This window comes from Convolutriloba macropyga, chromosome 1 (genome assembly GCF_964194025.1).
Source record: "Convolutriloba macropyga chromosome 1, txConMacr16.3, whole genome shotgun sequence".
Taxonomy (NCBI): Eukaryota; Metazoa; Xenacoelomorpha; order Acoela; family Convolutidae; genus Convolutriloba; species Convolutriloba macropyga.
The window spans coordinates 4,309,666-4,335,721 of record NC_134468.1 but is presented as its reverse complement, the minus strand read 5'-3'; the positions used below and the strand labels follow the sequence as shown (position 1 = coordinate 4,335,721).

The 26,056-nt window shown below is 32.7% G+C and overlaps 1 protein-coding gene across 1 annotated transcript in view; it reads left to right on the top strand.

Annotated features, from left to right (window-relative positions):
* The first annotated feature begins 21,201 nt into the window (after window positions 1-21,201).
* The window catches only part of LOC142358651 (uncharacterized), a 31,314-nt gene continuing 26,459 nt past the window's right edge, over window positions 21,202-26,056 (top strand). The window contains exon 1 of the mRNA XM_075410135.1: window positions 21,202-21,404. The gene's annotated coding sequence lies outside the window, so the exon portion shown is untranslated. The remainder of the gene's footprint in view (window positions 21,405-26,056) is intronic.

Sequence of the window (26,056 nt, the reverse complement as noted above, 5' to 3'; positions counted from 1 at the left end):
CCTATAATTGCGCTATTGCCTGCCACCCCCTCCCCTTTTCCCCGATATTCTGGGCTTCATGTTGAACATTACCCCACAATCCCTTGAGCTTAATTTTTGATAATTTTTATAGGTCGCTCAATTTTTTGGCCATTTTAGGGCTAAAAGTGCTTTTTGAACGTTCCAATTATTTTTGATAAAGTGTTTAAAGATGTGTATTGGTTTAAACCATTCCCATTCTAGCTGGTTATCATATAAAACTGTATTACAGCATATCTCAAAGCTCTTCTTTTCGTCATCGTATAATTGGTTCAACGTCATCTCTACTTGCTAATTGCAGTCTTAGATATTTTTTATCCATGGATATTCTGTCAGACACTCGATGATTTTAACAAAAGGTATCTAGCTAATGATTAATAATTGCTTGCTTATGATATATATTTTCACTATAGTTGTTGATATTTTTCTAGACTGCTCTTTAAGTTGTACTTTTTCCTCATAAATTATCTTGTTGAGCTACGGTGTCTTGAATCTTTACTTGTCAATTTTTTTTAGGTTATTTTAAATATTTAGTCATTAACCTGGAGCCGTAAAAAGTTGAATCGAAAAATGGTAGCGCATGCCTCTTTCTATCGCCTGGCTGCGCTTCTTATAAAAGTAACTGACCTATATCATCAAAATCTATCGTATTTAGTGCCTAATTATACCAACTCAACAGAATTTGGAAGAGGAACTTTTACGATCAATTATTGTCCGATCAATTAACCTTTGCGGGCGTAGAAAAATTGTATTTTAGACAAGGAGGCTCGTTAATGTGCGTTCGCACATGATGTTCCGACCCGAGCTCATCTACATTTTTGACTTAATTGTCAACCAAATAAGAGACAACAAAAATAGATGTTTGAGTTTAAAAACTTGTTACAAAAACCTAACTACTAATTGAGTTACATAATGCCATGCCTCATTACAACACGCAAGAGATCTGGCATTAAAAAGACTACGAAAAAAAAAACAAACAACAAAATAAACAAAAACAAAAATTTCAAGGCAAAAACTCTATCTAAGTTTAAAAGCACCTAGTAACAACGTCAAAATGCAATCAGATAAAACCTTAACTAAACAAACTAACTTTTTCCTATTTATACAACAGATGGAATTTTTCCTTAATGAGACTAAGTAACAAGTCCACAAAGAGAAGAAATAATGAGGCGAACTTCAAAAATCAATCAACATATTTTAAACCAAATAATTTTAAAAGTCTTAGAAATCACTAGCTTATAACAAAATAATTCTTTCAATGGTACCTGTCTTTGGTTAGAAAAACCATGGGAATGGACTAAAGATACAGAAAAACTCAAAAAATTACAAACAATTTGCGAAAACATAAATTATTGGAGCCATTAAAATCATTAGCTATTATCTGAATAAATTTTATTTTCAGTTTATATATATATATATATATATATATATATATATGTATATATATATATATATATATATATATATATATAAATTCAGCTAAAATTATACTGAAAAAATAAATGAGCTCATTTGGGCCAAATTTGAAAATCTTTGGGATCTGTTACTACCCGAATGTCATAAAAGAATAGAAAAAAAAACAAATATGCCACTCATAAAACTTTTATGAAAACGCATTTTGTCCAACAAACAAAAATCAGTTACCACATAATATCAGTAGACATGTCAATTTTTGAAATACAAGGAAATGGATGGGAGTTCTCAATGATGAGAATAAGTTACAAGTTGACGAAAAGGACAACAAAAACTGATATTTTGAAAAAATTTTGAAAAGGTATAATATTATAAACGTTTTGACTATTCGTTATAAATTGACTGTGTCGGATAACATCATTAATTCAGCATTTGATTACACGCTTATGTGACCGGTCAGCGTTTAACGTCTACAAAGAAGAAAAAATAGGCAAAAACGGCAGATTCAAAAAATATTGAACGAGAAAAGTGTCGAGCGAAAAGCCATTAAAAATGAAATTTTCAGTAGAATCTTTTCTATTTTCATTTAATTTTTAACAGCAACGCAATGGTATTTTCCTTTTTTAACAATATGACTTCAAAAAAATCAACAAATTTGAACAAATACATTAAAACCGCGAAATTTTTTATCAAGCCCGTTGTATCAACGCTACTAAATTCAATAGATTTCAACGGAAGTCAATAAATACGATAAATTATGCCTCGTTGGGACCACAATGTTGGTAATTCATAAGTCATCAATAAGACATTACAACAAGTCATTGACTATGAAAACAACAACAAATACAGGCAAAATCCAAAAATTCATCAAAGTGCGAGAAGCAAGTGTCGGGGCCACTTAAACCATAAGCTTTTCTCTGAAAACTTTGTATGTGATCCATTCAACGTCTTCTCTAAACCAAGAGAAACTATCAATATTCAGGTAATGTGATAAGATTTCAAAAGGAACAAAAATTACGAAAAAAAAATCTGAAAAATAAAAGAAATATATGAAAATTCGTGCATCGAAGTCATAAAACCTAGAATTAGAAGATAAAACCACTAACTAGATAAATTTTGGTTGACGTAGAAAGGGAAAGGGTCCTGACATTACTAAGACTGACTTAGAAATCACGAAAATAAGTTTACGATTGGTTAATGTTCAAAAAAATTTTGAACAAATATTTTTAAAGTTTTGACAGACATTAAATTCATTAGCTTTCAACGGATGTCAATAAATACGCTTACTTATGCCTCGATGGGATGACAAGGATGTTTGTCAAGCATAGGTTATCAATAAGAGATCACAATAAGTTATGGGACCTCTCAATGACGAGAATAAATTACATGTTGACGAAAAGAACAACAAAAACTGAAAAAATTGAAGAATCCTGAAAAATCTTTAATGTATAAAATCCTTCAAAAATGTATAAACTTTAAAGTTATTCGCTATAAATTGACTGCTTCGAGTAATATTTTTATTTCAATCCTCAATTATAAGCTTTTGAGACCGGTTAGCATTTTACGGCTACTTGAAGAATAAAAAAAACAGGCAAAAACATCAAATTCAAAAAAAATGAGCGAGAGATATGTCCAAGCCAATAAACAATGAACTTTAAAGTAAATACTTTTCTAGTTTCATTTAACTTCTTATCAACTATGGGATTGTTCTTCTTAACATTTTGACTCCAATAAATCAACAAACATGAACAAATACATAAAAACCACGAAATTTTAGAGAAAACCCGTATTCACAACGCCATTAAATTCAATAGCTCTCAACGGAAGCTAATAAATACGACAGATTACGCCTAGATGAGACGACAAAGACGTTTGTCATTCGCAGATCTTCAATAAGACTTCACGATAAGTCATTGACTATGAAAACCACAACAAAAACAGGGAAAAAACCCAAAAATTCAGTAGAAAAGTGCGAGATAAATTGTCGAAGTCATTTAAACCATACTTCTTTGTCTGTAAAACTTTATCTATGATCCTTTTAACGTCTCTTCTAAGCCAAAGGGAGCTATCAAAATAAAAATAAGTTCATTTTTGAAAAGGAACCAATAATACGAAAATATCCAAAAATTTTGAATTTTTTTTTGAAATCTTGTGGCATTGGAGTCAAATGACCAACAGTTAGAAGGCAACAACGCTAACCAGATTGATTTTGGTTGAAGTAGAGAGGAAAGGGGTCCTGTAATTAACGAGACTGACTTATAGTTCACGAAAATAAGTGTATGATTGGTTAATGTTGAAAAAAGTTTCCGAAAATATATATTTGCAAAGTCTTAACAGCCATTAGCTGTCCATTTGAAGCACTAGATAGGTTCAGTTAATGCTCATTACGAAAATTATTGCACTTTTAGCCAGCGAGTCTAGGCAATGGGACTCAAAATTTTGTGAAACCCAAAAAAAAGAATCAAATTTCAATTAAAATTACGAAAACTCAGAGTCGAAGCAAAAAAACATGAGCGATTCCTTGAAAGCGAATTTGTCGTTAATTGGGTTTCAATTGAGTGTAAATGGGGTTTATCATTAACGGAACATCAATATGAAAAATGACTAGCCTCTAGGTGACTTAAAAAAACAAAAAAATGAAACGTTTTTTAAAGAGCTCTCAAATAGAATTCGATTTTTTTTTATAGTAAACTTTCCTATATGACCAGAACTAGTCTTCTTATCGCCTTTCGTCTATAAGGAACACAAAATTGGTTAATTTTGTGACGTGAAATGTAATTTTGACTTACTATTTTTATAGAAAATGTCTTATTTTGAACAAAAATTCCTCTAAACGTGAACAAAATCATGCCAAATATCGCGTGTTCACACAAAACTTAATCCTCGATAACTCCTCGAAAAAAAACGAAATTCAAAAAAAAAAAATTAATTTCGAATTTTACGCTGGACGAGCTTTTTAATGATACCACTAACATTTCTCTACGATGAATATATCGATCGGCCAAAATTGACTGAACAAAAAAAACCCATTTGAGTATATAGTTCCTCCCCCACAAGTGGGTCGGAACAAAAAGTCCTAAAGCCCATGAAAAACAGAGTGATTGATCTATTAAACATTTCTGTTTTTCTAGTCCTCGAGGAAACTGTCCATTTTCTAAATTTATTGCATTAGAGAACTGTGCAAAAATATTTCTGAACCCCTTCCCCACATCAACATTCTCTTTTACATCAAAAATTTTTGCGAGAATTAAACCAGAAAAATTCATAGCCTTTTCACTGATTAAGAAGAGGCCGAATGAAGGCTACAGGAGCAGACAAAATGCCACACTAATTTTCAGTTGTTTGTCAACACAACTTTTAAAACCGCCAACAAACAAGTTTAAACGTCTCTTGTAGTAGTTCCTGGATTAATATTCTTGGCTCTTGGTAGATTAAACCACATAATTCTTTCAAGCTTTTTCACTCCAATTAGAAAGAGTAATATGTTATCCCACTTTTCGTTAGGCTTTACTAACCATTCAGTGTAAAATAAGAGCTAGTTCTGTTTAAGTTTTGCAATAATAGCATTAAGTTTCTTCACGGGGATATAATTTCCGAAAATTACAATGGAATTCATTTATCAAATCCAGGCAATTTTATTAATTTTCTTCAAATTTTCAATATGCTTTCGTTTGGAGCCCTTGCTTTAACGAAGGCAGATCTTATATTCAGATGTCATTGGACTTAATGATCTACGCAAATAACGTTGTAAGTGTTATTTATCCGTTATTTTTTTCAAAATTTCCCATGAACGTTTTCATTTTTCTTGGTGCTAACTCATATGCTATTGCCGAATTTCTTTTTGATCTGCAGTTCAGAGGGGTAGTATATGTTTTGATTAAAAAAATGTACAATCTTTTTTATTTCAGCTACTGTTGTTGTTTGAATTTTTTGCATCAATTAGATGCAACCTAATTGGAAACAATTATCACTAAAAAGTTTAATTGGCTGATTAAGTTTTTGATTTTAAGCAGATTTGTTCAAATTTGCCAATTTTCTTATTTGCTGTGCAAAAAGTAGCGATGCTGTTGAGGTCAGTCATTTTGTTGCTCACGGCTTAGAAGTACCTAAATTTAGATCCAATTGTCTCGGGTCAATTTTTGTCTTCGATAAAACTTTGTCAGTATCTTTTTAAAATTTTTCGTGAGTATAACTAACAAAAAGGAGGCTCGCTTGATTTCCTTCGTAGGCAGGGAAAATTCAATTAAATGAAAAAATGAAATTCTTGTTATAAAGTGATTTCTCTTTAAAAGTTTTGCTAATTTTGGAAAAAAAAATTTATATCATCATCTTGTCATCATCACAATTTTTAAAACCAACCATCAAATTCTATCGTATTTAGTGCCTAATTATACCAACTCAACAGAATTCGGAAGAGGAACTTTTACGATCAATTATTGCCCGATCAATTAACTCTTGCGGGCGTAGAAAAATTGTATTTTAGAAAAGTTCTAAAGCCCATGAAAAACAGAGTAATCGATCTATTAAACATTTCTGTTTTTCTAGTCCTCGAGGAAACTGTCCATTTTCTAAATTTATTGCATTTGAGAACTGCGCAAAAATATTTCTGGACTCCTTCCCCACATCAACATTCTCTTTTACATCAAAAATTTTTGCGAGAAACAAAGCAGAAAAATTCATAGCCTTTTCACTGATCAAGAAGAGGCCGAATGAAGGCTACAGGAGCAGACAAAATGCTACACTAATTTTCAGTTGTGCGTCAACACAACTTTTAAAACCACTAACGAACAAGTTTAAACGTCTCTTTCCTGGACTGCGTTTGTACAGCAATTTTTTTCTGTTTTCTGTATCTAGCTTCTGTATGTCTAATTAGTTTCAAACTTTTTGTTCAAAACACTGGTCACGATTTTGGGTATATATTTTTTGGGTTGTTACCTGTAAAATTACCGAATGAGTTTAATTTTGTTTATAGAGGAATCATTGCCCACAGATAATATATTGATATTTTGGGGTCTCTTAAGTTGATACGTCGAGATTTCAATCCCTCGTAGCTGTAGTGACATTAAATTTGTTTGTTGACAAAATTTTGCGGTTTTACTCGACTCAAATAATTAAGATACGCCATTCCGAGCGCACACATCAACAAACAACCTTTCTCTGCTAAAATCAGAACGCAGATTCAAGTCCTCTTCGACTACTGATCAAGTGGGTCTGGTACTCAAGAGCAAATTTTTTGTAATTTATTCAAAAATTTATAATTATGAAATTATTATAATTATTAATGCATGTCACAAGCTAGCACTTAATTTAATTCTCAGGGCAGGGCTGTCGAAACCAACCTCTCTATAATTACTGGACAGATAACACCAATATTTTAGTCGCCCATTGAGTCGCGCATTAGCCAATGAGTGTTCTCGTGAACAAATTCTTGCCACCCAATTAGAGGGGGTAAAGATTCTTAACTTCAACCTCACCCAATGATAGGGGAAACTTCAATTTTAACTGTTTGATATTTTTTTTTCAACCACGATTTAATCAAACTACGATTCTCTTAATTTAAATTCCAATTGTTATGAAAATTACTGGACTTTTTCTTATGATCTCAGGTGTTTTAGATTAAAAAATTTTGTCTAATTCTGAGAAAATGGCCCCAAAACTGCTTCTATTTGTTAAATTGTTGACAATAAAAGGGTGAATTGTTATCTGAGTATTTTACATATTGGAATATATAGTAGCTAATCCTAGCCTAATTGATGAGAATAATTGGTACTCGAAGTGTTAGTCTGTGTTCATTTGAAGTGGAGTCGGTCTTTAACAGGTGCTATGATGTTATTTTGATCTTTGATTTGAGTCTAATTTGGTTCTTCTTTCGTCCTCTCTCCTCTTTGGGAGATGTCTGTTCACGTGCACCTTACACTCTCTCTCTCCCAGCCTATCTTATTCCTCAAACGGTGACCTCTGACTCTTTGAGCAATCAGAATACCTTGATGAATGAAGTCTCTAATGAAAAGGCTGATGGTTGACATTTATGTTATTTCAATTGGATGAATAGTGACAAGCATATTGTTTCATTATACGCGAATTCAAATCAGTCTATGATTAGAATGTTCCGATCAAATAGTTATTAATATTAACTTTATTATGTTCTCTTTTAATCAAAGATTGCTGCTTCTATTTTTGCTACCATTCTCTTTTTAATTTGCTCAACGAATTGAGGGATGGAAGAGCTGCTTCAGGAATATCACATGATCAGTTTGGTAAGTAGGTAAACTCTAATATTAGGTTTGTTAATTACATAAAAAAAAACAGAGTTGAAGCGGGTGAATACTCTCGCAACATTTTTAATATGAATGCTTGCCCGACTTTTGAATGTGTGCAGTGCCGAGTTGTTTGAGATCCAAGCATTAGTGTTTTTTTATGCTTGGTAATCGTTTGGTAGAGTTTTAAACCTGAAATTTCTCGTCTGTTTTTCCCCTCTATTTTAATTGAATTTGCCAACCTAGATTTGATAATTAACAGAAAATTTAAATTTATTGCGCTTTAGCGTTGCATTTCCCGTTATTTCGAAGGAACGTTATCAGCGGGCTTGTAAATTTCGTGAGATAATTAATGGGTTCTAATGAAAATAAAAACATAATAAATAGATAGCATTTTTTACTGAATTTGTTTGTGTGTTTTCTCTTTCTCGTTTCATAACATGTGTATCTTTTCGCTTTTATTGCTATTGTTTATGTTTTTAAGAAAGATTGCGCTAATATTGCCTTATATTTACAATAATATCTTTATCTTAATTGATTTTATATCTGCTTTGTCTTAAATGCAGGAAGCGTTTTTGCTTTTCTTTTTGTTCAGGTTTTATCATCTAGCGTGGCTAGATAAACTCTTTCAGGTTAATAAACTTTCATTTTTAATAACACACGTGCGTAATAATTAATACTTCGTTTCTATCTCTCCTCTTACTCTAGTACTCTCAGGGTTAAGTTTGTTCAATTTATTTTCCTCTTTTTAAAAATGATTTTTGTTTGCTTTAATCAAAGTTCACTGAACGAATTGCGTTTGGGTGTACGCGCGGTCAAAGTGAACATCACATCATCGCCGAGGGTGTGAAATGTTTTTGACAGAGCTCTCATTTTAATAAAAGCTGATGGCAAAATATGGCCGCGTCCTGTTCAAATGTCGCTGGTAATTAAGAGAGATGTCATTGGGTTGTTGGCGAAATATAATAGCTTTTGATAGTTTGATAGATTTGTTGTTTGTCCTTTTTAGGTCAAATTCAATACAATGTTATTTGTGAACTATTTTCAATGGCCATTCCGTTCGAATGGCGTTTTGCTCTGAAGTATAGATTTTATGTATTTTGTTTTGTTGTTTTTAACAGCTTTAACTGACGTTTTTGCTAAATTACAACTTCCAATTTGACAACGCGAAATCCATAACTATTTCAGTATAAGGGGCTAAGGGGTCGGTACAGTGCATTAACATACTAAGTTCTGTTCCATTCTATCCAAAATATTTCCTCGAAGAAGATAAAAAATTGGCCTTTGAAACTGAAGATGATCTTTTGATTAAAGTGTCGACAACCCCAAAGAGAATTTTGAAGAAACTTGGGTTTTCCGGAATTTGCTCTTGGTTTTTTTCTTCACCCAAGATTCTTCATCCAATTCAGTTTAGATTCAACAAAAAAAGTATCGATTGAGAGCACTCGAAGCTAAATCTATTGCTTGTTATCTGGTATTGCTCAAACTATTTGGAACTTTTTTTATTTTTTTGTTTCGCGAGAACTACTGGTGAGCATTTGTTACACACAAAATGTTGGTTTCAATTAACGTATCACAAAGTATCATGAGCAACAATATTTACGACTTCCTTTTTTTCCTATTTTTACACCTGTATTGGTTGGTTTTTATTTGAGTTGTTGCGTATTGATTTCATAATAAAACTTTTAGGGCAGACCGTTGATAATAGACAAGGAGACTCGCTTATGTGCGTCCGCACATAATGTTCAAACCGCTCTCACCGGCAAAGTTGAGAGCGGTTGGTTATTTAATGTTTTGAGACTAAGAAACTAGTTAAATAGTCCATTGAGAACTTCAGTTTTTTAGCAAATAGGAAAATGTTGAAATACTAAAACCATGGTTTATCAAAAAACGTTAAAACCAGAGATTTTCAAAAAATGTCTTTACATATTCGATAAATGAAAATGCCTAGTGTTGTGTAATAAAAATTGTTTGTAAAGCAAAATTTAAAAAAAAAATTCTGTCCGAAAACTTTCGTTTGGACTATCTGTTTAGCTCACAACCAAGTTTCTCGGAATCAGTTCTGCAAACTGTTTTAATTTAATCTGAAATGGTTTTTAATCTTTCAAAGCATGTTCTTGAATTAGTTTTTAATGTTTTCTTGGTTTTACTAAATCTCCTAACTTTCATTTGTCTAAGGAATGTGAAAACAACAAAAAAAAAATTTAAAAAGAAGTCTGATAGTTGGTGACAACGGACTCAAGACTTAAAGCTGATTTCTCAACTCTTTTGTCTTAGAAATGCAGATGTTTAATTTTCAGGTATTTAATTTTAAAAAAATTGAGCCACCTTTGTTTATTTTTCTTTTTTTGACATCCATATTTACAGAAAACAAATGGCTTCTAATAATCAAGTCTTCGTCCAACTTTTTTGTCGCATGATCACAATTTGGACAATCACCTGCCATTTTTATACAGTTAAAGGTTCTAAATGTTCTCAAACTAAAGATAGTGTTCTGTCCGCGACTAAATTATTGTCTAACTGAGCTGTAAACCTTCCCCATTTCAATGTATCTTGTTTAGAACTGCTGCGGTTTTTTATTTCTAAGTTCTTGCTCTATATCTTTGTCTCTTGCAAATTGTTTTTTGTATGAACTAAATTTTATCTTTGACATCAAGAGCAATATTCTCATGCACATTATTTTTTTATGGGTAACGAACTGAAAAGTTATGCATCAAAGATCCGCAAAGGCTACTTAAAGTTGATATAAGCGTAGAGAAAAGCAGGGAATAGAACAATCACGGGACGGACGTCAATTTTATGTTTGCAGCATTTTTGCATAACAGAAGATCGAAACTTTTACATTTTGTTGATTTTTTTATTACTTAAATGTCTTGTTTGGGCGACGTTTCTAAAAATAACCAGCGCTGTTGTTTTAAATGAAAACAATATATTTCGTCTCAATTCGTTTCAGAAATGTGGATTGAACTAAGTGACATTATTCCTGACATTTTTAGGTGGCTATTATCCAAAGTCATGAAAGTTTGTTCAACAGTTTTTCTTGCGTAACTGTATGAAATCAGGTCTACTAACAAGTTTGAACAGTTTTTAGGAGTTCGTCGTTATTTAAAGTTTCTTATTTTTGCTTAAATAACTTTTGGAAAAAGTGCCGGAGGTGGGACATTTTATCAATGTTTTCTAAACTGTTGATAATCAGATCTTGAGATTTTGATAACAGACAATATTCTCAATTTAATATTCAACTGATCGTCCTTGTTTTTTTCCGCGCCTTGTTTCATGAAAAAAAAACATATTTTGTCCTAGTTTGATTTATGATTATGGGTTACCAAAGCAAACAGATTATTAGTAATTCTTTTTGTCTATTAGCTTATGCTAGTTTTTGAATTGAATATTGCCTGCCTCCTCTCTCGCTCTCCATGTCTTTTCGTCATTTTTCCAGTTTTTAATTAGTCTTGAATTGACATTTGTCAAATTCGGTAAAAGCCTTTTGCGAGATATTATTGCTTTTAATGAACATTTTTTGAGCTATATGTTTCGGTACTGCAAAGATAAACACGCAAAATGATACTAATTTTTACAATTTTTTCAAAATTTTTTGACAATTTGTTGTCATTTTTGTGTTTTTGTAGCCTCAGGGGTCAGGGAACTTCCTCTGGAGTTTGATAATAGCTTAATGCATAAATTGTAGTGGCAATATAAAGATTTTCAAGATTTTATTATCACAAATATAAGCAATGTTTTTTATTGGTAAATCTTTTTTTGTCAAGTCTTTTAAAACTTGTGTTTTTTGAGTATTTTATCCCAAGTGGCCAAGTAGCCTCCGCCAGGGTTCAGTAAAAACGTTACTTCATAGTAGATTGGGTAATGGAATGATTCTTCAGATTTTAATATCACAAACTTCAAAACTTCAGCAATTTTGGAAAAAAATTGAACTTTTAACTTCATGAAAAATTTGTTTTTTTTTTCAGTATTCCGTTCTCCAGTGGGGAACGTCCTCTAGGGTTTTCTAGTACGTTACTGTATAGTTTCTAGTGACAATAAAATGGTTTTCAAGTTTTTAATGATTTTTTTTCAATTTTACTTAATTTTTGGAAGTTTTTCTAAAACTTTATTCGATATTTGAGTTTTCCACCGTCAGGATGTATGTTACCTCCTCTAGGTTTTCAGGAGGTGATTTTTTAGGTTCAGGAGGTGAAATTTGTTCAGTTTTTGAATTTTTTGTGTGTTTTGCCGGCATCAGGGGCCGAGGTACCTACTCTAAGTTTTGACATTAAGTTACTGAATAGTTGCTTGAGGTAATGGAATGGGTATCAATATTTTAATGTCACGATTTTTTGCAATTTTTTTGGCAAAAATTTGAATTTTTTATGAATTTTATTTGGTAACTTTTTTTCCCAACTTTATCGATCTATGTGAGTGAGTGAAAGTATTTAAAGCTTGAAATAGGGATACTGCACAGTCTCTGGAGACAATGAAAGATTTTATAGATTATATTATCACAAGTATAAGCAATGTTATTTTTGGTAAATCTTTTTTGTCAAGTCTTTTGAAAATTTGTGTTTTTTGAGTATTTCTATCCCAAGTGGCCAAGTAGCCTCCGCCAGGGTTCAGTAAAAACTTTACTTCATAGTAGATTGGGCAATGGAATGACTCTTCAGATTTTAATATCACAAATTTCAGCAATTTTGGAAAAAATTGAGTTTTTTAAATTCCTGAAAATTTTGTTTTTTTTCAGTATTTCTTTCTCCAGTGGTCAGTGGGGAACGTCCTCTAGGGTTTTCTAGTACGTTACTGTATAGTTTCTAGTGACAATAAAATGGTTTTCAAGTTTTTAATGATTTTTTTTCAATTTTACTTAATTTTTGGAAGTTTTTCTAAAACTTTATTCGATATTTGAGTTTTCCACCGTCAGGATGTATGTTACCTCCTCTAGGTTTTCAGGAGGTGAATTTTTAGGTTCAGGAGGTGAAATTTGTTCAGTTTTTGAATTTTTTGTGTGTTTTGCCGGCATCAGGGGCCCAGGTACCTACTCTAAGTTTTGACATTAAGTTACTGAATAGTTGCTTGAGGTAATGGAATGGGTATCAATATTTTAATGTCACGATTTTTTGCAATTTTTTTGGCAAAAATTTGAATTTTTTATGAATTTTATTTGGTAACTTTTTTTCCCAACTTTATCGATCTATGTGAGTGAGTGAAAGTATTTAAAGCTTGAAATAGGGATACTGCACAGTCTCTGGAGACAATGAAAGATTTTATAGATTATATTATCACAAGTATAAGCAATGTTATTTTTGGTAAATCTTTTTTGTCAAGTCTTTTGAAAGTTTGTGTTTTTTGAGTATTTCTATCCCAAGTGGCCAAGTAGCCTCCGCCAGGGTTCAGTAAAAACTTTACTTCATAGTAGATTGGGCAATGGAATGACTCTTCAGATTTTAATATCACAAATTTCAGCAATTTTGGAAAAAATTGAGTTTTTTAAATTCCTGAAAATTTTGTTTTTTTTCAGTATTTCTTTCTCCAGTGGTCAGTGGGGAACGTCCTCTAGGGTTTTCTAGTACGTTACTGTATAGTTTCTAGTGACAATAAAATGGTTTTCAAGTTTTTAATGATTTTTTTTTCAATTTTACTTAATTTTTGGAAGTTTTTCTAAAACTTTATTCGATATTTGAGTTTTCCACCGTCAGGATGTATGTTACCTCCTCTAGGTTTTCAGGAGGTGAAATTTTAGGTTCAGGAGGTGAAATTTGTTCAGTTTTTGAATTTTTTTGTGTGTTTTGCCGGCATCAGGGGCCGAGGTACCTTCTCTAAGTTTTGACATTAAGTTACTGAATAGTTGCTTGAGGTAATGGAATGGGTATCAATATTTTAATGTCACGATTTTTTGCAATTTTTTTGGCAAATATTTGAATTTTTTATGAATTTTATTTGGTAACTTTTTTTCCCAACTTTATCGATCTATGTGAGTGAGTGAAAGTATTTAAAGCTTGAAATAGGGATACTGCACAGTCTCTGGAGACAATGAAAGATTTTATAGATTATATTATCACAAGTATAAGCAATGTTATTTTTGGTAAATTTTTTTGTCAAGTCTTTTGAAAGTTTGTGTTTTTTGAGTATTTCTATCCCAAGTGGCCAAGTAGCCTCCGCCAGGGTTCAGTAAAAACTTTACTTCATAGTAGATTGGGCAATGGAATGACTCTTCAGATTTTAATATCACAAATTTCAGCAATTTTGGAAAAAATTGAGTTTTTTAAATTCCTGAAAATTTTGTTTTTTTTTAAGTATTTCTTTCTCCAGTGGTCAATGGGTAACGTCCTCTAGGGTTTTCTAGTACGTTACTGCATAGTTTCTAGTGACAATAAAAATGTTTCCAAGTTTTTAATATGATTTTTTTTCAATTTTAATTAATTGTGGAAGTTTTTCTAAAACTTTAGTCGATATTTGAGTTTTCCACCGTCAGGATGTATGTTAACTCCTCTAGGTTTTCAGGAGGTGAAATTTTAGGTTTAGGAGGTGAAATTTTTACAGTTTTTGATTATTTTTTTGAGTTTTGCCGGCATCAGGGGCCTACTCTAGGGTTTGACATTAAGTTACTGAATAGTTTCTTGAGGTAATGGAATGGGTGTCAATATTTTAATGTCACGAAATTTTGCAATTTTTTTTGGCAAAAATTTGAATTTTTTGAATTTTTTGATAACTATTTTTTCCAACTTTATCGATCTATGTGAGTGAGTGAAAGTATTTAAAGCTTGAAATAGGGATACTGCATAGTCTCTGGAGACAATGAAAGATTTTAAAGATTATATTATCACAAGTATAAGCAATGGTTTTTTGGTAAATCTTTTTTGTCAAGTTTTTTGAAAGTTTGTGTTTTTGGAGTATTTCTATCCCAAGTGGCCAAGTAGCCTCCGCCAGGGTTCAGTAAAAACGTTACTTCATAGTAGATTGGGCTCTGGAATGATTATTCAGATTATAATATCACAAACTTCAGCAATTTTGGAAAAAACTGAATTTTTTAAATTCCTGAAAATTTTGTTTTTTTTCCAGTATTCCTTTCTCCAGTGGTCAGTGGGGAACGTCCTCTAGGGTTTTCTAGTACGTTACTGCATAGTTTCTAGTGACAATAAAAAGGTTTTCAAGTTTTTAATATGATTTTTTTTCAATTTTAATTAATTTTTGGAAGTTTTTCTAAAACTTTGGTCGATATTTGAGTTTTCCACCGTCAGGATGTATGTTACCTCCTCTAGGTTTTCAGGAAGTGAATTTTTAGGTTCACGTGGTGAAATTTGTTGAGTTTTTGTTTTTTTTTAGTCTTGCCGGCATCAGGGGCCGAGATGCCTATTCTAGGATTTGACATTAAGTTACTGAATAGTTGCTTGAGGTAATGGAATGGGTGTCAATATTTTAATGTCACGAGTTCTTGCAATTTTTTTGGCAAAAATTTGAATTTTTTATGAATTTTTTGATAACTGTTTTTTCCAACTTTATCGATCTATGTGAGTGAGTGAAAGTTTTTAAAGCTTGAAATAGGGATACTGCATAGTCTCTGGAGACAATGAAAGATTTTAAAGATTTTATTATCACAAATATAAGCAATGTTTTTTTTGGTAAATCTTTTTTTGTCATGTTTTTTGAAAGTAAGTTTGTGTTTTTTGAGTATTTCTATCCCAAGTGGCCAAGTAGCCTCCGCCAGGGTTCAGTAAAAACGTTACTTCATAGTAGATTGGGCAATGGAATGATTTTTCAGATTTTAATATCACAAACTTCAGCAATTTTGGAAAAAACTGAATTTTTTAAATTCCTGAAATTTTTTTTTCAGTATTCCTTTCTCCAATGGTCAGTGGGGAACGTCCTCTAGTGTTTTCTAGTACGTTACTGCATAGTTTCTAGTGACAATAAAAATGTTTCCAAGTTTTTAATATGATTTTTTTTCAATTTTAATTAATTGTGGAAGTTTTTCTAAAACTTTAGTCGATATTTGAGTTTTCCACCGTCAGGATGTATGTTAACTCCTCTAGGTTTTCAGGAGGTGAAATTTTAGGTTGAGGGGGTAAAGTTTGTTCAGTTTTTGAATTATTTTGAGTTTTGCCGGCATCAGGGGCCGAGGTACCTACTCTAGGGTTTGACATTAAGTTACTGAATAGTTGCTTGTGGTAATGGAATGGGTATCAATATTTGGCAAAAATTTGAATTTTCTGATAACTATTTTTTCCAACTTTATCGATCTATGTGAGTGAGTGAAAGTATTTAAAGCTTGAAATAGGGATACTGCATAGTCTCTGGAGACAATGAAACGGTTCTGGAGATATTAATGTTCGCAACTTCTTGCTAAAATTTGCAATTGTTTAAATTTTTGAAAATTGCTGTCATTTTCTGAGTTTAACGATCTTTACTGGCCAACAATTTTTTTAGGTCCTGCAGATGGGTTACATGGCAGAAGTCCAGCGACAAAAAAAATGGTTTTAGACATTTTATTTCTGCAAAATTTAGAAACTTTCTTTAAGTTTTTCTCTTTTCACGAGTTTTTCTATATTTCTCGAGTTTATCTACATTTAGCGGTAAATAAATCTTTTTCATGGCTCATGCGTTAGTTAATGAGTATAATGAATTGCATCATATTTGGCCTTCAGGGTAAAATCTTCAGAGTGTTTTAGCAATAATTATTTTTTGTTTTATGTTTGTGATTTTTTTTCTTTTTGGCTGAGATTGTTCAATTGATCTGCTAGTCAGGTGCAGTAGTTCTCAGTTTTTCATTCGATTCTTTGGAATGTATTTCAGGAATTATCCTGTCATTTTTTTCTCTCGAAAATAATGATCTTTCAACAAGAATATCAAGGGAGAAATTGGAAAGTAATAAGACTTCAGAGGCTTTGTAAATACATATGTATGGTATACTGAACTTTATCTACTACATAGACTAGGTAGGCTAAGCTGAAAAGCGCTTCGTCTGTTTTGAATAAATTCGATTGAATAGCAAGGCCATGAACAGAGATGCCCATTTTTTCGTTCACAATTGCGGCCAGGAACTTCGAATGGAATTGAAGCTTATTTCCTTTTCAAAATCTAGTGACAGCTTTAGAAATATCTGTAAAGTATTTTCTATAAAATTTGGAACAAAAAGAAAGACAGTATTTGTAGTTCTATTTCTGCGGTTTGTCGATTACAGATTTGAATATTGGTTTTATTCCTTCGGTTATATTTTATGGCAAATTCTACAGCAAGTTTTACAGTTTGTATTTCAATTTGTTTTTTTTTTGACCTCTGAAGATATATGCAAACAAATCAACTGACTTTTTTCAGCAAAACTGCTCCCTTTTTTTCTACCCACGCATCAGTCAATTAAATTAAATTTGCCTCATCGCCTTTACCTTCTGGTTTAATTGTCTGATTTCAGCATGATATAATTGTAACTTCAACCCTCCTACGTTAAGAGAATTATTTGATTGCTTATTTCAAAGCACAGCACGCATAATTTCAGTCGATGTCTGAAAATTAGTCTCCGGCGTTTGAAAGAAAATTTTCTTAGAGCTTCAGTTATTCCGAAATTTACGCTGCCTTATTTGAATGCTGCTAATCAATTTTTATGACCTTCTAAAATTTTCAGTTTGAATTTTATTTTTAATTAACTGTTTTCAAAATATCAGCTTTTTTGTTGGTTTTTGCAGCGTAATGAACTTCAATCCGCACAAGCAAACTACAACCATTTAATTTTGTTTTTGATACTTCCATTTAATTTTGTTTTTGATACTTCTTAGGAGGTTGCCTTTTCCATGAAACTTCGCTTGTGAGCTTTGATCTTCAATTTAGATATTGATAATATTCGCTTGTGAGCTTTGATCTTAAATTTTGATAATATTCGTACGCCAGACGTTTCAAGCCAAATATATTTTTTGGAAAATTAACTTTAGAATCAATGTCGAATCAAGCACTGATTTTCGTAATTAAGTCGGAGGACTGCAATAAATCAATTTTTATGAAGTTGCATAATCTAATGAAGAAGAATCGGTATATTATATTAAAATAAGTTGGTTATTATTTCAATCGTAGTTTTCGGTAAATGGATTATAGTCTGAGGTTCAAATTATCAGTTCTAATTATCAAATTAGAAGTCAAAACTTAATTTGCTTGATCAATTTTTTGCTAGTTTTTGAAATTAATTGTAAATATTTTCGTAATGTAATTTTGGCCTGAGTTTCAAAGAATAAATTTTTAGCGGCTGGGTTCTTTTGGTTTCATAAAACTAAAACTATCTCAACATAGCTTAAACAGTCGCTTATTGTTACTGCTATTCTTTTTTCATCAAAAAACTTTTTATAGGCATTCTAAGTTGTTGTTGCTGTTGTAGCTGTCGCAAAGAGCTGCAATTCGCACGTAATTTGGGCGGGATCCCGGCGCTTATTGCAGTTTTTAACTGGTACTCTAGTTGCATTTGTATCATAATAAAAATAACAGACTGCAAAAAAACAGACTGCGAGAAACGGGCACTCTAAGATAGAAAAGAATATAGACAAAAAGATCTGAAACTTTTTTTGCCCAGTCAATTTTTTTCCAGTCTTCTGAGTTTTCAAAGAGAAACAATGCCATTAAGAAGCTCTTGATAAGTGATTCGATCGGTAATTCTATATTTTTATTCTCATTTTTGCCCCCCCCCCCCCCCCCCCCTCAATGCCATTAAGAAACAATGCCATTAAGAAGCTCTTGATAAGTGATTCGATCGGTAATTCTATATTTTTTATTCTCATTTTTGCCCCCCCCCCTCAAAAGCTTTACTTTCATGTGATTTCACAGGCCTGAGAGGAGAAACTTCATTTTCTCAAAATCAGACGTTAGCAACCTATACTTAAATTGTTATTGAGACTTTTTCGCCAGTCATACGAAAGAGAAAACAGTTTTAAGTGACATAGTTAAGCATAACAGCTTAAGTTCCTACCTTTCGTGTTGTGCTGGCTGTTTCATATTTTAAATCTTTCATTAATTGCTTTTGATGTTTTCTAAAGAGAACTTTGTCAACTTTTATAATTTTTAAATGTACCGATTTCAATTAGTTATAGTTCTAAAAGTCCAAAAAACTGAATATTGTAATTTTTCATAGTCCAAGCGGATATCGGCATTACTGTATCCGAGAAAAGAATGGTTTGAACTACTTAAAGTTTCAAACCTCTTTCCGTGCTATTTTCTCCTTAAAAAGTCTTAACGTACAGCGTCTCGCGTTTGTTGCGATTTTTAAAATTTTAGCCTTATGATTTTTAATTCTGGATAACCGGTAAATCTGTCATGATTTTTTGTTAATCATAGTAGTATTGGTTGATATGATTAGTTTCTGGATTTAACTATAATATTGTTAAGCCGTTTTTGATTTCCATTTTTGGTTCCTGCTATCAAACTTGTTTGTACTGATATTTTTAGAAAGTTTCTAAAACTTTCTAAAACTTTCAACGCTTGGTTGGGAAAATTACAAAATTGTTTTTAAAATTCGTACCTTTGTAAATTTGTTCGTACCTTTGTTTTACTATGCTTTTTTTAGTAGTCCCTGGCTCGGCCAAATTTTTTTCTACCATCAGGCTTCAGATTAATTTGAATTAGTTGCTTAATTCGAAATTATAGGGAGACCCAGACTCTTAGTCCCTCTGTCAGTTTTCAAGAATTTTGTGAAAAATAAACGACCTATAAGCGATTTGCGGAAAAGCGTATTAACGTGGGAAAAGCTGGGGACCTTTGAGCATTTTTTTGTTTTTGCTCTTTTTTGTTTTGAAAATGAGCAAAGTCAGAAAGAATTCTGATGACAAAAAACTTCAACATGTTCATCTGCTGTCCTTAAAAAGAGAAGTGTTTAATTGAAATTAGGGAAAAATGAAATAGTAGACGTCTCGGCTATCATCAAGAACATCGGGTTACTATTTTAGAAAGTCTGATAATTTTGCAGCATTGAATTCAGATAACTCCTCTCGATTTGTCAACTACCAAAATTCTCCCCTGTGAATTAACCAATGGGTCAGAATTTCCGAACATAATAACTTGTTCTGGAATATATTATTGTAAAACTCTTCACTGCTTGATCTGTCAACTAGATTTCTCTGACGGTTGCCTAGGGAGTGTTCTGTTTTTTGTTGAAGCGATTAATTGGTCGAAAAATGAAATAATGAAGCCGCATCCTTAGCCCTGTTAGCATTCAATTTGAAGTTGAAATGTGCACCTGATAATATGAGGGAACTTAATTTCAGAGGTTCCGTAAGAGATCTAAAATGGCACGTACCCAAGTAAAACAAAGCATAGCCTATTTTTAGATTACTATTTAGATTGACTACGACAAATAAATAAACATAAGTTTGCGTTTTCTATATTTTTACGGTGGATAAAAATATCTAATTGATTGTTGCGTAAGCAATTTTTGTGACATTTTGTCTCATTGATATTCATAACTTAACATATCAAAGGCGAGCTGGGGCGGCGCTTGGTCAATCTACCATTTTGTGATGTACGCAACGGTAGTGGTGGGAGGACATTAAATTTTTAATCAATTAAATATGCACCTTTTATGGTCAGTTCAATCTGAGCGGTTAGTTGCGTGAAATGAACAAAAAGCTAGCTTTTATTTACGTCATTGCATCAAATTTTTTATATAAAGTGTTTTGTTTCGACTACTGCGGGGGCTATACTATGAAGTTTGAAATCGGTTGAGATATTTTGTTCAGCATTGTTGTGAGCTTGGTGTCCTTTTTACGCTTGTTCTATCTCAGACCATCAATCAGCCAGTTAGGCGTGTACTACTGGCATATTATAGGTGCACTTGCACTTAGTAGATGAACAAAAGATCGGCTTTTTTGGAGGTTGACTGGATAAAAGAGTAAATTCTGTGTTGATGACGTACATAGTATATTGTCTATATATCTTTACAAGTGATACCTGATAAACATTATATTGAGATTTATTATGGCAAAATGTGGGATTAAGATTTACAAGGAAAAAAAGGAGGTCGCTCGATTTTGTATACTCGAATGCTTGAATTACCACCGCAACAAACTATAGGAACAAGAAATTTGCAGTTGTTCCATTTATAGATCAAATTTTCCTTTTTTGGCTCGAATGTGGTGGCTCTTTTCGAACGTAACAGGATGTTACGTAACTGAGCGTGATTCGTGAAGGGATATTACGCAACAAAGCGAAAAAGAGAAGGTTTATTTCGTTCTGGGAATTATAGAATGGTGGTATATTGTAAGCAGATTGAATAGTGTGGTTGTGGTATTATAATGCGTACGAGGTAGGGCGGATATGAACAAATTGATTGGTACGGGATGCGGATATTTTTATTCATTTGTTCATTCACTCATTTTTACTCCATACCCCCACTTTCTACTTGATTCTAGTACAGTCCAAACCTATTAGAGGATTTTCACCGACTGTGAATGGTACTAACGGTTTAACCATTGTTGCTCTTATATTCAGTGCTGCTTATATCTTAACTAGTTAGTTAGGAAAGATTTGAGCTTAATCGTGTACATTTACTTGTTAGGAAGCACCCGAAAGGTAAATATTTTAGTGACGTTTTCTCAGTCTAAATATCGCGTTTTTCCTTCTGTTTATACTTTCCCTTTTTATTTCCTACTTGATTAAATTCCTTCATGTATGTCTTTGTTTTTGTTTTCCCTATTCTAACCTTCGCTTCTGTTGGGTCTACTTACGCCGTTTGTGACGCAAGCAAGTTATGATGCTAAGGTAAGGCTAATTTTGACATTATTCCTTTTTCTATTTTCGGATCATTTATAGCAACCAAATTTATTGCGACAAAATATTCTATGATTGACTGTGTCACAAGGCTGGAATGGTTGGTGATTATAATCATATTTTGCATATTTAAAGGTCAAACTTTGTACTAAGTTTTGCTTGATGCAGAATCGCGGTGGAAAATTTACTGATTTTCTAAACTCGAATTTAGTTATAAATAGCCACAAGCACGTTTATTTATAGTGATCAATTTTTGATTATTCGATGCTGCTTGTCAAGTTTTTGAATTTGCGCTCTTGGTTTATTTTAAGCAATCAAAATCAAACAATTTCTAATTTGTAATTTCTTCGATCAATGGTTAGTTAAAAATATTGTCACACTTAATTACAGCCCCACTATCTGCCCACAAAATCCTCTAAGCGTTGGTATAGTATATAGATCGGGTCATATATTCATTCTGTGTTTTTGCGTAGGCAGGAAGAAAACATCCGTCTGTAAGGCTATCTGTGTAAATCAGCCGATCTAAGAGAGGAAACTGTTCGCATTCTATTACCATATCATTTCCATGTCTAGTCACACGCATTCAAAAGTCACCTTAGCCCCTCCCCCCTTCTCCTTCTCTCCTTTTTCTTCGTCTTGTACAATTCTCTCGTTATAACTTAGATAGAGTTTCTGGTAAGTTAACTTTACCTCATTAATTTTGGACTTGTATATGTAGGTTACGTTTCTACTTAGGTCACATTTTTGAGGTGGGTTCCTTTGTTATTTGGAGTTTTTGGGATATATTTAGAACGGGGATTTTTTAGTATGACGTGCTGACTGGGAAAATGGGTCGATGTATTCGCGATACTCTTGAAATGCTTTTTCTGTCATTTGCAAAATAATTAACAACTAGTCAGTGATCATATAACAACTGTGTGGTAGTTAACTGTGCCTGACACACTTAGGAATATATTCCCATTTTTTTTTACTTTCCCTCGTAAATATTTACTTTATTTCCGTTCCTAACTAACTAACCATTGGGTTCGCTGCTAGTTACGCGGTACTAAAAATGTCGCTTTACCTTTTCTGTTCTTCGGGTTAGGTTTCCCCCCATGTTCATTGTTAAAGCATACCTCTGCTGGGAGAAATTTCTTCTGGTACTAAGAAGTTTATAGATAATATGGAGTAATAGCTTGGTTTAAAAGAAACCCTACCTACAAGAAGGTGGGGGGGGGGGGGTATCATTCTCACTCAATCAGTTTTATACGAAGGCATTTTCTCTCTCTCCCCTCCCCCCCCCCCCTTTTTCTCGTTAAATTTCCAATTTTACCCCTTTTGTTTTTGTTTTCCCTTAATAAATCAACCCCTTAAAAAACTGCTATTATATTCTTCATATGTTATCTCTTGCCACTTTCTTGATCTCTGATTTTTTTTCTTTCTGATATTATCCCTCCAGAAGTACAATGAATGTTTCTTGATTATGTTTGTTCCACTTTGTAACCAAAGGCTCTAGTCGTAGTAACAGTATTATAGATAACAGTAGGTAACAGTAGTGATAGTATAGTAGTTGTAGATGTCTGACTGAAAAGAATTATAGAATAGTCACATAAGGTATAATCCCTTCACTTTTCCTCGCCTTATGACGTCAGAGATTGTTGAAACCTGTTAAGTATCCTCTCTTTCTTCCCTTTTTCTCTTCTTCTTCTTGCCTTCTCAACAATCCTCTTCACTTTTATAATACCCCCCTCCCCTCTCTCGTTCGTGTCCTCAACACCCCCACCCCACCCGCCCACACATCCCTCCGAAATTGCCAACATGAGAAAACATATCGGCTCTAATGCTACTATTGCATCTTGAGACAAATCTATTTATAGATCAACCCCCGCATTAATGTAAGGACATTTAATACCATTCTAATCACATTGTTAAGTGTCCTGATGACATAACAACAAAAACAAGCTTTATCTCTACGCGTCTCTGCTTTTTTTACCATTTTCATTTTTGGGAGATTTGAATTTTGTATAATTTACTCTTTCTTCTGCTTACTTTTGGTGAGATATATTTGTCCATAATTTACATAATCCTATCGAGGCATTACTATATTTATACAAATATGCGGATATGTAGTCGATACGCGAAAGCGAGCTAAACTTCAAAATCTACGATTTACTATATTTGGACTCATCAAGGAATACACTAATCTTTTGTCTCTTGATATCGAAGTCGCATCTCTCACAGAGTTATTTTTCTTTTATTTTTAGACCTTTTTGTAAAATATTAAAACGGAAGATATGACGCAAATGTTGATGCTGCTGCGTCCTTTCATTTCAAAAGTAAATCTTTCGAGTTCTTAACCAGTGTAAGTTATTGTTCAGCTGGGTATCGCTAAGTTTTTTTTTTCAATTCTGGTCTTTTAAATAGGCCTGGTTTATTCAACCCGAATTTAAAACATAATGAATTAACGTCGTAAGAATTGCTCTCATACGATGAGATTCTTAATCTTTTTCGATTCGCGGACTGTAACAGAAAATAGGAACTACCAAATAAAACAATTAGTTTATAATCTTTTCTTCAACCCTCATCCTTAATGAAGCTTGGATGAACGTTACATTCGATATTGGTTTTAGTAATTCACCTGCTATTGAGTTGTTTTTGAATTTTAATTGAGGTGCATTTAGAAATGTGACAATAAAAGCAAAGGGTGACCCAGAAACATTGCTCTGAAACGCTAGACCATGTTCAGAAGAGAAGAGGTCGATCAAAAACAATTTTGCAGCGAAATACTAGCATGGCTGTCGTTTTTTTTTGCAATCTGATTTTGCTTTAATACTTTTCTAACTATAGAAAAAATTGCCAACTGTTTTCGTTGCCAAGATAGTTAAAGCAGTAAATCATTATTTGGTTTTCCAAGTTAAAAATGAAACCAAATTGGATAATGAAAGATAAATTAGCTGAATAAGCATAAAAAAGTCCTGACTGTTCGTTTCCTACGATGACAGAAACATCTATTAGCAATGTAAATATTTTCCAAATTTTTTGTTCTGTCTTTCCTTATTTTTCGAGACAAGCAATTCGACCAGCAGTCAGAAAGCAATTCCGATATATTCCATTTATGGAATATGCAAAATAGGGGCACTGTCGCGGCTATGATTCTCTTTGATGCTTTTGGGAAATTTGATCAGATTTGTTCATTCTCCTATTCTGCGGAAGGGAGTACAAACAATGGAGGCGGAGGCAATCTCGGGTTCTTTTTTTCTGAGGAGACAAAATCAAGTCTAGCCATAGATAAATATTAAATCCATTCTCTTCTGTTCAGACGTTCCGTCATTCCGTTCAGACATTTATTTCAATTTGCCCATTTTTTCACTTATCTTATTATGTTTGTATGTTTTACTTTCTAACTTTCCCGTCGATTCTTTCCGATTATACCTGTCTTCCCGGGGCGAAGTGAACCCCCGCCCTATAATGGTTGATTTGCGGTAATCGATGGTTTAAGAGTATAGTGCCACTAATGGAGGACTGTTGATGGGAAAGAACAAATTTATCTTATACTTTTTAAAATTTAGTTGTAACATGCTCTCTTTTGAACCGCCTTGAACTAAAGACAGTCAATATGAAAAATCGCAAAAAGGAGAATCTGATGATGCGAATGTGCATTTTATTTTGAAAAAAAAAACTAAGTTTTACTTTTTAAATTTTTTCAAAAAGTTTGCAAATTGTAACCGCTATGATTTTTTTCTGAGTGGCTATGCTTCATATTTTGTTGAGCTCAGCCTACTTTTATGACCATTAAAACAGTACTTAATTTGACCAGACGCTAATTTCAGTTTTGTTTGTTGTGTTACAAAAAATAAAGACAACTGCTTCTACTGTATTCAAGTTGACCATAGCCTGGCCAATGTTGGCTGCAATGATGGTACCACGTGACCGAAAGTTTCAAACAATAAAAAAGTGGCCATAGTCACCAAAAAAGAGCAATTCTGCTCATGAAAAGAACAGTCTGAAATGTGGGGAATAATAAGAAAAAGGACAGCTGAGAACATCCCACTGTGGCATAATGCTGTTCCGCCGCGATTACGCAGGAACCACAATTATTATTATTATTATCGCTAAAAGAATCGAGAATTATTTAGAAACGTCCTTTTTCATCTCTGCTTGAATTTTGTAGAGAATGGGACCTTTAAAAAAACCAAGAATGGTACGTTTCAAAACCAGAAACAATTTTCAAAGCATTAATTAGCTTTGCTAATAATCTCTCAGCAAACAGAATTTAAAGTTAGAAATCTTCCAATTTGATGTGTGAATTTCCAGTGAAAAATAACTGCACGCATAATTTTCTACATTTAGTAGTTATTTTACGCTCATTCTCATTGTGAAATATTTTAAAATTATTGAATGTTATTTTTTTAATTAAATATTGAATTTTAATTTTTTTTATATTGAGGCATAGCCATGGCCCGCGTGACAGCCGGCAAACGCGCTAAATGTGCAGCTCTTTAAAAGTCATATATATATATATGTGTGTGTGTGGGGGGGGGGGTATTTCCGTGGGGGTTTATTTCCTATCTAAAATTAAGTGGGGTTTACGAGGTTTTTTTCAGAAACCGTCCAAGTTCTATTTTGCGTTTAAAAAACAGTTTTAACTAATTTTATGGATTAAT